We start from the raw sequence: 12624 nt of genomic DNA, 5'->3' as shown, positions 1-12624 counted from the left end.
AGACTCGGGAGCTGGACACCAGGCTAGAAGAAACTCGGGAGCTGGACACCAGGCTAGAAGAAACTCGGGAGCTGGACACCAGGCTAGAAGAAACTCGGGAGCTGGACACCAGGCTAGAAGAGACACGGGAGCTGGACACCAGGCTAGAAGAGACTCGGGAGCTGGACACCAGGCTAGAAGAGACTCGGGAGCTGGACACCAGGCTAGAAGAAACTCGGGAGCTGGACACCAAGCTAGAAGAGACTCGGGAGCTGGACACCAGGCTAGAAGAAACTCGGGAGCTGGACACCAGGCTAGAAGAGACTCGGGAGCTGGACACCAGGCTAGAAGAGACTCGGGAGCTGGACACCAGGCTAGAAGAGACTCGGGAGCTGGACACCAGGCTAGAAGAAACTCGGGAGCTGGACACCAGGCTAGAAGAAACTCGGGAGCTGGACACCAGGCTAGAAGAAACTCGGGAGCTGGACACCAGGCTAGAAGAGACTCGGGAGCTGGACACCAGGCTAGAAGAGACTCGGGAGCTGGACACCAGGCTAGAAGAGACTCGGGAGCTGGACACCAGGCTAGAAGAAACTCGGGAGCTGGACACCAGGCTAGAAGAGACTCGGGAGCTGGACACCAGGCTAGAAGAGACTCGGGAGCTATAATATTGCTAGATACCAGGCTATGATATAGTGACATGCGATTCCAAAACTGAGAATCGTAGTGGTTGATGTGAGACACTTCAAAAGGTTTTAGTCAGTTCAGTTCAAGGTGACAAACGTCAGAAGTACTAATGCAAGTAAAGACTATTAGGAAAGTAAAGGAAGTGCTAAAGGGAACTGTCTGCTGACCTTTCTCGTTACCTTTAAGTGAAAGACAGATCTTAATTAATGGGTCTCTGAGAATGATCGAGATGAGTAATTGGATTTTTTTTTTTTTACTCAATGGTCACCACGTAACAAGGCCTCAAGGTTACGGGTTACATGATTGGAACTGTAACAGCAACTCTTCGCCCTAGGTCAGAAACATCATGATTAAGACCAGCCCAATTGCTCACTATGAGTGAGGACTAACTGACCCAATAGGCGAAGCAGGGGTTTAATACGAGGGCTGCTCGGGAGATTCCCTACCCCTAATTTGGCCGGAATGGTTTGATCCGCTCGGGTGGATGTTCGCACATGCGGCGGGTTCTTTAACGTGCTTGGGGTGTTGCTCTCCCCGAACACGGTACCTCCATTTAACGTCCTATCCGAAGAACGGCCCAAGCCGAAGCTAGGTACTCATTTTCACTTGAGTGAAGTGAGGAAAGTCGTGTAAAGTGCCTTTCCCAAGGGCACAAGATCGGTAACACAGCAGGCGAATTCGAACCCGCAACCTCTCGGTCACGGGCCGAAGAAACTACCCACACCCCATTTGTCTTGAATGTGTAAACGTAAACGTCACAAGCCATCTAGCGTTAGCAGGCGGTTCTCTTAAAACATGTTATCTTGAATTGCCGTGCTACTGAAAGTTGTATGTCGAGAAGAGCGAAGGTTATTGTTACTAAGTGTAGGGAAAGTGTGTGCGGGTCTTCTGAAAGATGCTCTCCTACGAGACACGGAAATTGTCTCCATCACAGCAAGGGTTTCTTGCAAAACTTTCACTCGACTGTCACCGCACTGCTACAGTCTTGGAACGACGCACTAAACAGCAGTCCAAGAATGGATATCCACGCCGTGTTTGTTGATTTCTCTCGTGCATTCGACACGATTGACCATGGCCAACTCCTTCGGACCCTGTCAGACAGAAGAACTTTATTGCGCAACGATCGTACACGGTACAATGTATGGCAAAAAAAAAAGAAGAAACAAACTTATCATCCTTATTACTAAAACAAGTATCAACCTTAGTACATATGCAGATTATGAATATAGAATAAAATAATTGGCATCCTGATTTCTAGAACAATAAGAGCTAGCCTAAATCATTGATATTGTATTACAATCGAGTGGGGCTAATTATGAGTTTCGGCATTTTTTCTTATGACAAAGCAGTCTTTTATATATTTGCCTATTTTAGCATTGTGGGAGTTATTACATCTGAATATATAATCAAATCTGTCTGTATCATTGAGTCTCTTAAAATCTGTTGTATTTGATTCGAGGAATGTGAATAACTCATTACGTGAAACATTGTACCTACTGCACATCATGACAAAGTGAAATTCATCTTCAATTTGCTTTGGACAGAATGGGCAAAACCTTTGGTCAGGCGCTACATTATGATACCTGCCTGTTTCTATGTTCAATTTATGACTGCTGATTCTTAACTGGGTTATCGCTTTACGAATTTCAAAGTTATATATATCATAAAGGTATGTCTCTTGTTCATAACACTTTTTCGATTTGTTAAGAAAAGACAGTTTTGAATTGCTTTTTATGCGAGCAAACCACTCCTGTATAAATGTATCTTGTAGACGGTAGCGAAGTTGGTCGGCAATGTAATCTAGTTTATACGACTCAGGTTTCACCCATATATGTCCAAAGCCATGGGTTTCCGACAGGACCTATGGTCTACAATCTACAGCTACCCTTGAAGACCGTACTCTGGTGGTAGAGAGGTGGACTTGTTAGTCAAAGCCCCACAAAGTCTTAGCTGGTGCTCCTCAAGGTGGCTTGCTTTCACCGCTACTGTTTGTGATATGCATACATTTATTGGATGCCACACTGCTAAATGCCTGTCCATCCGGTTAAATATAGATTTTGAGCTAAGATCCGCTATATGCATAATGAGGATAACTGCTCATTCACTAGAAATAGAGAGGGGCAGGTACAACAAGACTGGCAAAAAAAATGTATTATTGCCATGACGACGATTGAGGGTACAACAATACAGCTCAAATCAGAAATAGACTGGAACTTCCCTGTCGCACTATCCCTGGCACAATATACTAGCCCACCTGTAACATAAACCTACAGCCAGCAGAAATGTACTATCCCCGGTACAGCACAATGGTCTGCCAGTGACCTAACCTACAGCTGAGCACTACAGAAGTATTTCCTGTCTGCCTGTGGCGTATGGCTTGAACAAGCTATAGAAAAGAAAATGTATCCTTCATAACATAAAATTATCGGACAAACTCAAACAAAGACACGGTTTGGCAGAAAAAGGAAAAAGTTTAATCAGGGAAAAACTTTTTCGGGGAAAACACAGCACTAATAATAATACTACTTCAACAACTATAATAACATTCTTAACCTTAAATAACATTTGGCGGAGAAAAGGGGTGGTGGAGGGCGAAAAAGGAGAGCAGAAAGAAACGTCCGACCCGCCCGCCCAGCAAACTTCGAGTGACGTCACTCTCACGTGTTCCGTGTCAAAGGGCAAACGGGCCGCACCAAGACAAATATCGTTTGCGATCAATTAATAAAAATTACCCAAAAGAAATTTTTCTCAAATTATCGGACAAACTCAAAGACACGGTTTGGCAGAAAAAGGAAAAAGTTTAATCAGGGAAAAACTTTTTCGGGGAAAACACCAAAAACTAGAAAGGCCGACATTTGCTTAGGAGCAAATACAGCATATTGCAATCCATCTTCATCCTTGAAAAAATCCCAAAATCCAACAATTTGAAGTAATGTTTGCTCAATGGGAAAATGAAGTACTGTGGGCACTTGTCCTACACACCTTCATGCCGAATTTTAGGTCATTTGGTTTCAATATAAGGGCATAGTAGCCAAAAATATACATTTTTGAGATAAAAATGGCTACAAATCCCAAAATAACTCATTTTATGAGTGTTCTATGAAGAAAGTGTTAATGGGGTCCTGTTGTCATATGTCCAATTTACCTTTCTACCAAATTTTAGGTGATTTGGTTTACATACAAGGGCATAGAAGCCAAAAATATACATTTCTAGTCAAAAATGGCTGAAAACCCCAAAATAACTAATTTTTGAAGTCATCTATGAAGAAAGTGTCAATGGGGTCCTGTGAGCATATGTTCAATGCACCTCTGTACCAAATTTCAGGTCATTAGGTTTTCATACAAGGGTATAGGAGCCAAAAATATACATTTTTAGTCAAAAAATGGCCAAAAACCCTAAAATAACTCCTTTTTGGAGTAAACAATGAATAAAGCGTTGATGGGGTTCTGTGGTCATATGTCAAACGCACCTATGTACCAAATTTCATGTCATTTGGTTTTAATACAAGGGCATAGGAGCCAAAAATATACATTTTTAGTCAGAAATGGCCAAAAACCCTAAAATAACTCATTTTTTAAGCAATCTATGAAGAAAGTGTTGATGGTTTTCTGTGCTCACATGTTTAATGCACATCTGTACCAAATTTCAGGTCATTAGCTTGTAATACCAGGGCACAGGGGCCCAAAATATACATATTTTGTCTAAAAATGACCAAAAACCCTAAATATCATAAATTCTAAGGCCTCTATCAAGAAAGTGAAAAAAACGCCTGGGGGTATTTGCTACTTCTACCACCCTGCCAAATTTCAGCTCATTTGGCCCAAAAATGAAAAAGTTGAATCCATTTGAAGATTTGACAGGAGGAGAACGAAAGGAAAAACAATATATTGCAATCCCATACTATGTATGGATTGCAATATAACAAAAGGCCAAACCGCTAAAAGAAAAACAAAAAAAAATCAGAAATACACTTAAACATGAAGGTGACGAGAGACACCACCACCCCATTACCCATGAACAAATTAACAAACTGTAATCTCTAAATTGCTACTCTACGAACACTGCAATGCCTTCAACGCTACCGAGGCGTCTTCCACTGGATATGCTTAACCATTCTATAACACAAACGTAATCTTGTAGCCAAGGGAACCTTCAAATACAGTAGGTAAGCATCAGAAAGCCAATCACCCTGGAGGCGGATTAGATCTATGGGAACTCCTGCACGGAATGCAAATGTGGCGCCTCCTCTACGCCCACTATGGAGAGAGTACCTAGCAGGACTTAGGCCCGCTCTACCTAGTATCTGCTTGAAGGCCTTGTCAAAGATATTCTGATTCAATGGTACAAATCTACCCCTATGTGGTCTAACAAAGGCCGCACTCGTATTCTTGTTGCGGTTTAACCTAACCATGTCTAAAAACACTGCAATGCCTTCAACGACGCTACTGAGACATCTTCTTCCTCTGGATATACGTTACCATTCTATAATACAAACGTAACCTAGTAACTCAGGGAACTCGCAAATACAGACTAATGCCGTCAACTTATGAATATACTTTAACTGTTAACATTCTAAATTAGAGCAAACCCTAACGTGGTACCCAATAGAACTTGTTAATTAAGTAGGTGATCCTCAGAACGCCGTTCGCCATGTTACACCATAATAATAAAGGACAAAAGGGAGAAATCTTAATCTCCATTACTGGAACATACAACACTCTCTCTGCACATTGTAAAGTCTTAGACCACCTGGCTCTGATCAGCAAAATTCTTGTTTACTGCAAAACCATGTAAAGTGAACTGCTTAGTAAGGTCAAAACCGTATTTAGACATAAAGTAATATTTTTGCTGAAACATAAGGAAACTTAATATCACTGGCACAGTGTTGCAGATTCAAATCAAATCCGAGTTCCACAAGTTTACAAACACAAGTCAGGCCAGGTAATCACGGTATAACTAGCATATAGTGCTGTAGATCTCAATCACGTCCGAGTTCAACACATAAACACACGTCAGGCCATGTTATCACGGTACAATAAGCACAGCGTTGCAGATTCAAATCAAATCCGAGTTCCACAAGTTTACAAACACAAGTCAGGCCAGGTAATCACGGTATAACTAGCATATAGTGCTGTAGATCTCAATCACGTCCGAGTTCAACACATAAACACACGTCAGGCCATGTTATCACGGTACAATAAGCACAGCGTTGCAGATTCAAATCAAATCCGAGTTCCACAAGTTTACAAACACAAGTCAGGCCAGGTAATCACGGTATAACTAGCATATAGTGCTGTAGATCTCAATCACGTCCGAGTTCAACACATAAACACACGTCAGGCCATGTTATCACGGTACAATAAGCACAGCGTTGCAGATTCAAATCACATCCGAGTTCCACAAGTTTACAAACAAACGTCAGGCCATGTTAAAACATACATGTGTATGTTACATCTGGGCCCCTCAACAGTCTCTGAACAATCTCTGAACAGTCTCTGAACAGTCTCTGAACAGCCTCTGAACAGCCTCTGAACAGTCTATGAACAGTCTATGAACAGTCTATGAACAGTCTATGAACAGTCTATGAACAGTCTATGAACAGAGACATGGGTCATCTGGCACATTTCATCTAACCTCCAAGCAGACGTAAGCCTACGATCTCTGAACTGTCTCTGAATAGGCCATGTTATCACGGTACAGCTCACTAGCACAGTGTTGAAGATCCCGTTCACGCCCGAGGTCAACACATAAACACACGCCAGGCCATGTTATCACGGTACAGCTCCCTAGCACAGTGTTGAAGATCCCGTTCACGCCCGAGGTCAACACATAAACACACGCCAGGCCATGTTATCACGGTACAGCTCCCTAGCACAGTGTTGAAGATCCCGTTCACGCCCGAGGTCAACACATAAACACACGCCAGGCCATGTTATCACGGTATAACTAGCACAGTGCTGTAGATCCCGATCACGTCCGAGTTCAACACGTAAACACACATCAGGCCATGTTATCAAAATATAATTAGCACAGTCTTGTAGATCCCGATCACGTCCAAGTTCAACACGTAAACACACATCAGGCCATGTTATCACAATATAATTAGCACCGTGTTGCAGATACCGATCACTTCCGAGTTCAACACGTAAACACACGTCAGGCCATGTTATTACGGTATAACTAGCACAGGCTGTAGATCACGATCACGTCCGTCTTCAACACGTAAACACCCGTCAGGCCATGTTATCACAGTATAAAGAAATACGCTGTCCGAAACAACGGGCTCCCATTTTCTGGCTGCGAGGACGATTATCAACATCTCAAGCGAGCGTATCTTTGATCCGAACTTCTCCAACAGGTGGTCTGGGAACACACTGTGAAGAACTGTCTCGAGTCGCGAAATCTGCCGCACCCCGTGGCACCAGCATCAGTCATAACCAACTCGTCCGGACAGCTACAAAAGTCGGGAACCATCATAGATACACCGTTGTATGTGTCCCTGACTTTTTGCCACCACAGAAAGCCCGATCGGAAGTCCCGTGACAACCGCAGACTGTGATGATTCCGCAGTAATGAACGCAATAGCTTCAACATTCGAGATATAAACAACCGCCCAGGTGGACAATGTCGAGCTTACCAATGAGAGACTGAATGTCACGTAGTGATTCCTATGATGCAAAACTGACGTTGGATTAAACAGCTCTGACGGAATATTGATATATTATAAAATACGAATTCCAAATATCAACTATCAGTATGTCTGTGTTCATAATTCTCGAGTAACGTTCTCCAAGTATATATTTTCAGCTTTGATTTCACTAGTACTGGCCGAAGTGCGCCGATGAAATTGTGAAGATTACCGTGTGTCGCGAACTCTTCATGTAACTTGATCATCTTGTGAAAGTTCGCGTGAAGGACCGAGTCCCTGGGAGAGGTGGGCGGGGTCTGCGGAGTTGTGGTTTGTTCTGTCTGTGGAGCCGCCAAATGGCCGGGGTTTGTACTGGCAATCCTGAGTCGGATGTGGTGCTCGAATGTCCCGCACTATCAAGCACGCACTACAGACGTGGTGTAGCCTTGGGGCATTCCATCGTGTACTCCAATGGCCGGATTGCCAGGAACAGGTACCGGAGTGAAACTCGCCACAATACCACGGCCTGTTTCCCGCCACACAAGCTACACTGACTGGCTCCGCCCTCGATGACGACACGTTGCCACGAGCGGCGCCAGCTCTGTGTCCGGTAGTGGCTCTCTCTGATGGCATCAAAGGTACCGCGGCTACCCCACGTGAGCGATCCATACTCTACCCCGTATAATAAAGATGCGTGGACTTCCCGAACTAACTTCCAGTCATAGTTCACAACATCGAACGTGAGGCCTGCCAGATGAACTAACTGATGCTCTGCGTCAACCGAAACCCGGTCCGAATAAAGAACATTCTTCAGAAAGCCGTGTACTAACATTAGCAAGGATAACTGATCACTAGCCACGCCCCCTTTATTTCCATATCCTGGGAAGTGCACCTTATGTTGTGGCCAATCAAGTTTGACATGACGGGTGCCCGAATCATCAATAGTACGAATTCGACCGCTCTTACCTGCCCGGCGTCGGCGGCGCTTGGTAGAACGTGAGCGGGAATCATCAGACATACCAGAAGTGTCCGAATCATAGCTATCACAGCGCCGGCGTGATATGAAAAGTTTCGAAGAGACACGTTCCCCTTTCATCTTGCAACTCTTCCCGCGCGACCCCCTGCGTTGCTGGCGCCTCCTGAGTTTTCTCACGAAATCCGACTCCGTGCTGTCTGACTGCGACAAACTTGAAACGGAGCCGCGATCCTCGTAACGCTTGCTCCTGGGTTGTTTCCCACGGCTGGTATCTGGATCCAACAACTCGTCCAGCGCTTTGTCGACTTCCCTGACTAAGGCCCTAGACTTTCTGAGATCGCGAATGTCAGGCTTTTCTGGTCTCGCCGGCCCAGCCTCTCTGCTGGTACTAACGTTACGTGCGCGATGGCGGGAAAACTGGACTGCTGGGGATTCGCGTCTAGCCCGAGTGCTGGCGTTCTCCCTGCTGTAACCCGACGATTTCTTCAAGTTGAGTGAGCTCGACTGTCTCACCTGCGTCTCGTCCGTGTCCACAGAGATGCTGTCTGACCAGACCGCCCGCACCAGGTCGGAAACTTTGCTGTCGCGCCGGAGACTCCGCAACTTCTCCTCCACGTGAGCGCTGCCCCGCTGCTGCTTGAAGTATTCTTCATCCGATGAACCTTCTCGTCGCTCAAACGTGCACTTCCCGCGGCCATATGGACCCGGATGGCCTCTCACCGACAGTCGACACACTTTACATCGATGTCCCGTCTTCTCTTGCACAAAATCAGACTCCATATCAGCAAATCCGAGAAGAAACAATCTTGAAAAGGGAGAACAGAGAAGATCCGTGCGACCCGCCTGCCCAGCAAACTACGAGTGACGTCACTCTCACGTGTTCCGGGTCAAAGCGCAAACGGGCCGAACAAAGACAGATACAGTTTGCGATCAATTGATAAAAATTACAAAATGAAATTTTTCTCATGTATTTGTAATTTTTACACAACTTCATCATGATTTTATGTATAATTTTTCGTTTAATGTATTAGGTAGCATGTTCACTGAATTTCGGTCGAATAGAAAGCCATTCATACAAAAAAAAAGATGTATAATACCTTATCATTGACTTCCATATGTGATTTTTATGCCGTTTTTTGCCGTTGTCAAGACCCTCCACCGCCAGTCAATGGCTTCACTGCACGCAGAGGCGACTGCCCCGGGAACGACATCTGGTCCATCTATGGAGACGGGATCACTCTAGAAGACTGTGCCGGACTCTGCAAGAATCATCCAGACTGTGTCGCCTTCATGTTCCACGACAACAAGCGGTGCTTCCCGAAGACTAAGACGTGCACGGACACGACCAAGAACAACCCGAAGAACGTGTTCTACGACATAGGGATAGGTGAGTATAAATGTAGCTTCTTCTTTTTTTGGCTCCAATTGAAAAGAACGCAGATTAACACTACTACGTCCATAAAAGTGAGATAACGTAGTTCTTGATAGAAGACATGCAATAACATTAGCTCGGTCGGAAACAGAAAGTCTTCGCCAACTTGAGTCATCGATGTTTCGTCTATCTATTTAGTGAGTTTACCACATTTGTAGAAGGATCGACATAACAGGTGACTATTGCCTTTTCAAGATGTCAACTGGATACCAGACTGTAAGGTTTGATCCACTCACCGGGAAAGACACCTACCTTTTTTTTTTAAGTGTGTTGGGTTCTTCAACCGTATCCAGACGGAGGGGGGGGGGCTAAAAGTGTCCGCGCCAAAATTGACGTCGTATAGCTTCCAAACGGCCTGTGCTAGAACAACCAAACTTTGTGATTTTCCTAGAATATTGTTGGCAACAAGGCATATGTTACAAAAATCACTAATTTTGTTTTAAGCAATGGCATTTTAAGATTTTCTTGCTCAACTATACTTCTTTTGATATATGTTTAATATCTAACATATCTTAGTGCAACATTTGTAATTAAATATCTATATATTATGCTAATGTGATGACATAGTTGGTCAAAAACCAATACGGCCGACAATATAATGATGAAAAGTATAACCAGCTTATTTTCACTCGGATTTCACCATTATTTTGTACTTTTTTACAGAAAACATTCATGTGAACGTTTTCAATCCGTTTATATGCTATTTTAGCGTTGTATGTTGAAAAAGATGTATCTCAAGACATTTAAGGTTGATAATCCAAGATGGCGTATACTACAGGAAAACTACAGATAACGTCATTTTATGACGTCATTTTTGACTTCGTTGCGTAGGCTTTGGCAACAGAAGTCTTATCACACTTAAATATTTATAAGAAACCTTTATTGCTAACTTTTTGTGTGAAATATTTAGGTATTATGGGAATTACCCGTTTTAGCCCACAAAATCAATTAATGACGTCATAATTACGTCACATTACTTCATAATGATATAAAAATTTCAGGAATTATACAACGGGGTGAGTATATCATATCCTGCAAATTTGGTAATCGTACACAATGCCGTTTTGAAATTACGAGGGGGGAATGACCCCCCCCCCCCCCACAAGGTTAGGGAATGCCAAAAAAGCAAAAAAAAAAACAGTCTGGATAGGGTTAATGAGGTGTGGCTCTCCCAAACACGGGAGCTCCATTTCAAAGTCCTATCCGAGGGATGGCCCTAACCGAAGCTGATTATCAATGAAACATGTACTCATTTACAATTGAGTGAAGTGAGAAAAGTCGTGTAAAGTGCCTTTCCCATCATGAGGGCGATTTTGAACCCGGGACCTTTGGGGTTTGGACCAACACCTTACCGATTGCGCCACACGATGTAAAATGATGTACTGATGACAGTCCTCTTGCCTGTGGTAGGTGCCAATGTCGCCCTGGGGAAGCCAGCGTTCCAAACCAGCACGTATGTACACGGCGGGGCTGCCAGCCGGGCCGTAGACGGGAACACCGATACCGACTGGTACGCTGGTTCCTGTACCCACACTCGAGGTTACCCGGGAGAGGATTATCCAACCTGGTGGGTGGATCTCGGCCAATCGTATGTGGTTGATAGGTAAGTCGGGATGCATGTACAGTATGGTTATGTATTTACAGTACAGTAGATGGCGTTTAACTGCACACTCCATTTGCCGGCATATTTTGTGCAATTACCCGGATGGTGCAACAAAGCGAAGTTATCCGCGTGCACTGCACCACCACGGGATTTTGGGTTTCCGTGCAATTAACAGATAAACCGTAGGATAAACGATTGTGCAATTAACTGGCTTCTACTGTATATGTGCAAACAGATGAAGTCTACTCAAAAAAGCACACAGACATGCATCACCTCTGCACCGCCTGGTCATTGTGGCCTCTCTTTTGTGGTCCCTTTGGTTAGTTTTCCAATACTGTAATGATAGTGCTTGTGGATTTATCTAAATGTACACACATCTTAAAAGTATGAATCTTCTTCCATTTTATCGATACCTGGATGTCTAATCTTCACAAACGTACACACATCTTTTGTGGTGCTCTTAGGAATGTTAACATTCATCCTAACGTTTTTTGCGTATAAAATTCAATTCTTAGGAATGTTCTTCTGAACATACGTTGGTATACAATTTAAGTGTCACTGTTATATTTTCAATATCTCAGGGTGGTAATCTTCAACCGTCTGGACTGTTGCTCCGAACGACTCAAGCCCTTCAACATCCACATCGGGGATTCCGGCCAGGTCAGCACGAACCCCAGTGTGGAGGTTACCATCAGATCGACGTGACCCGGCCGTCCATTTCCGTCTCATGTCTGGGGATGAAGGGGCGCTATGTGGGCGTCCGTCTTCCTGGATTCTTCCGAATGCTGACCCTGTGCGAAGTCCAAGTATTTGCTGGTAGGCCTGTACTACATTCAGTCTATATTATTATGGCATATGTATAGAGCTTCCATATCAGCAAGTAACTGCATTTTGGTGTCATGTGTGATTTGACCTTCCATGAAACAGCTCAGGCGCACGCTGCATGTATCAAATTTCATCGTTATGTTTGCATGTATCCTCTCGCATGCTCGTCTGTGAGCTGTGCATGAGGCGTTATTTCGACACGGTACCATAAACACCCCGTCTATGGTATCATTTCCGCCTCAACATTTCATATCTCCAATAAATATAATCATCTACAATCGATATCGTGCTTCAATTTAAGACACTGTTTCGGTAGGTAAACTTTATAATTTCCGTTTCAAAATTTCGTATTAAAAAGTGCACCAACAAGCGTCAATACGTGTACAATATCATAAAAGGTACGTTTGCGATATCCTGACGATAGCTAGCTATGGTATTCTGTAATATAATAATTAACATAACTGCGAGTGAACAAAATCAAATAAAACGTAAC

This window comes from Branchiostoma floridae, chromosome 5 (genome assembly GCF_000003815.2).
Source record: "Branchiostoma floridae strain S238N-H82 chromosome 5, Bfl_VNyyK, whole genome shotgun sequence".
Lineage (NCBI taxonomy): Eukaryota > Metazoa > Chordata > Leptocardii > Amphioxiformes > Branchiostomatidae > Branchiostoma > Branchiostoma floridae.
The sequence above is the reverse complement of the archived record's forward strand: the minus strand, read 5'-3'. Positions refer to the sequence as shown.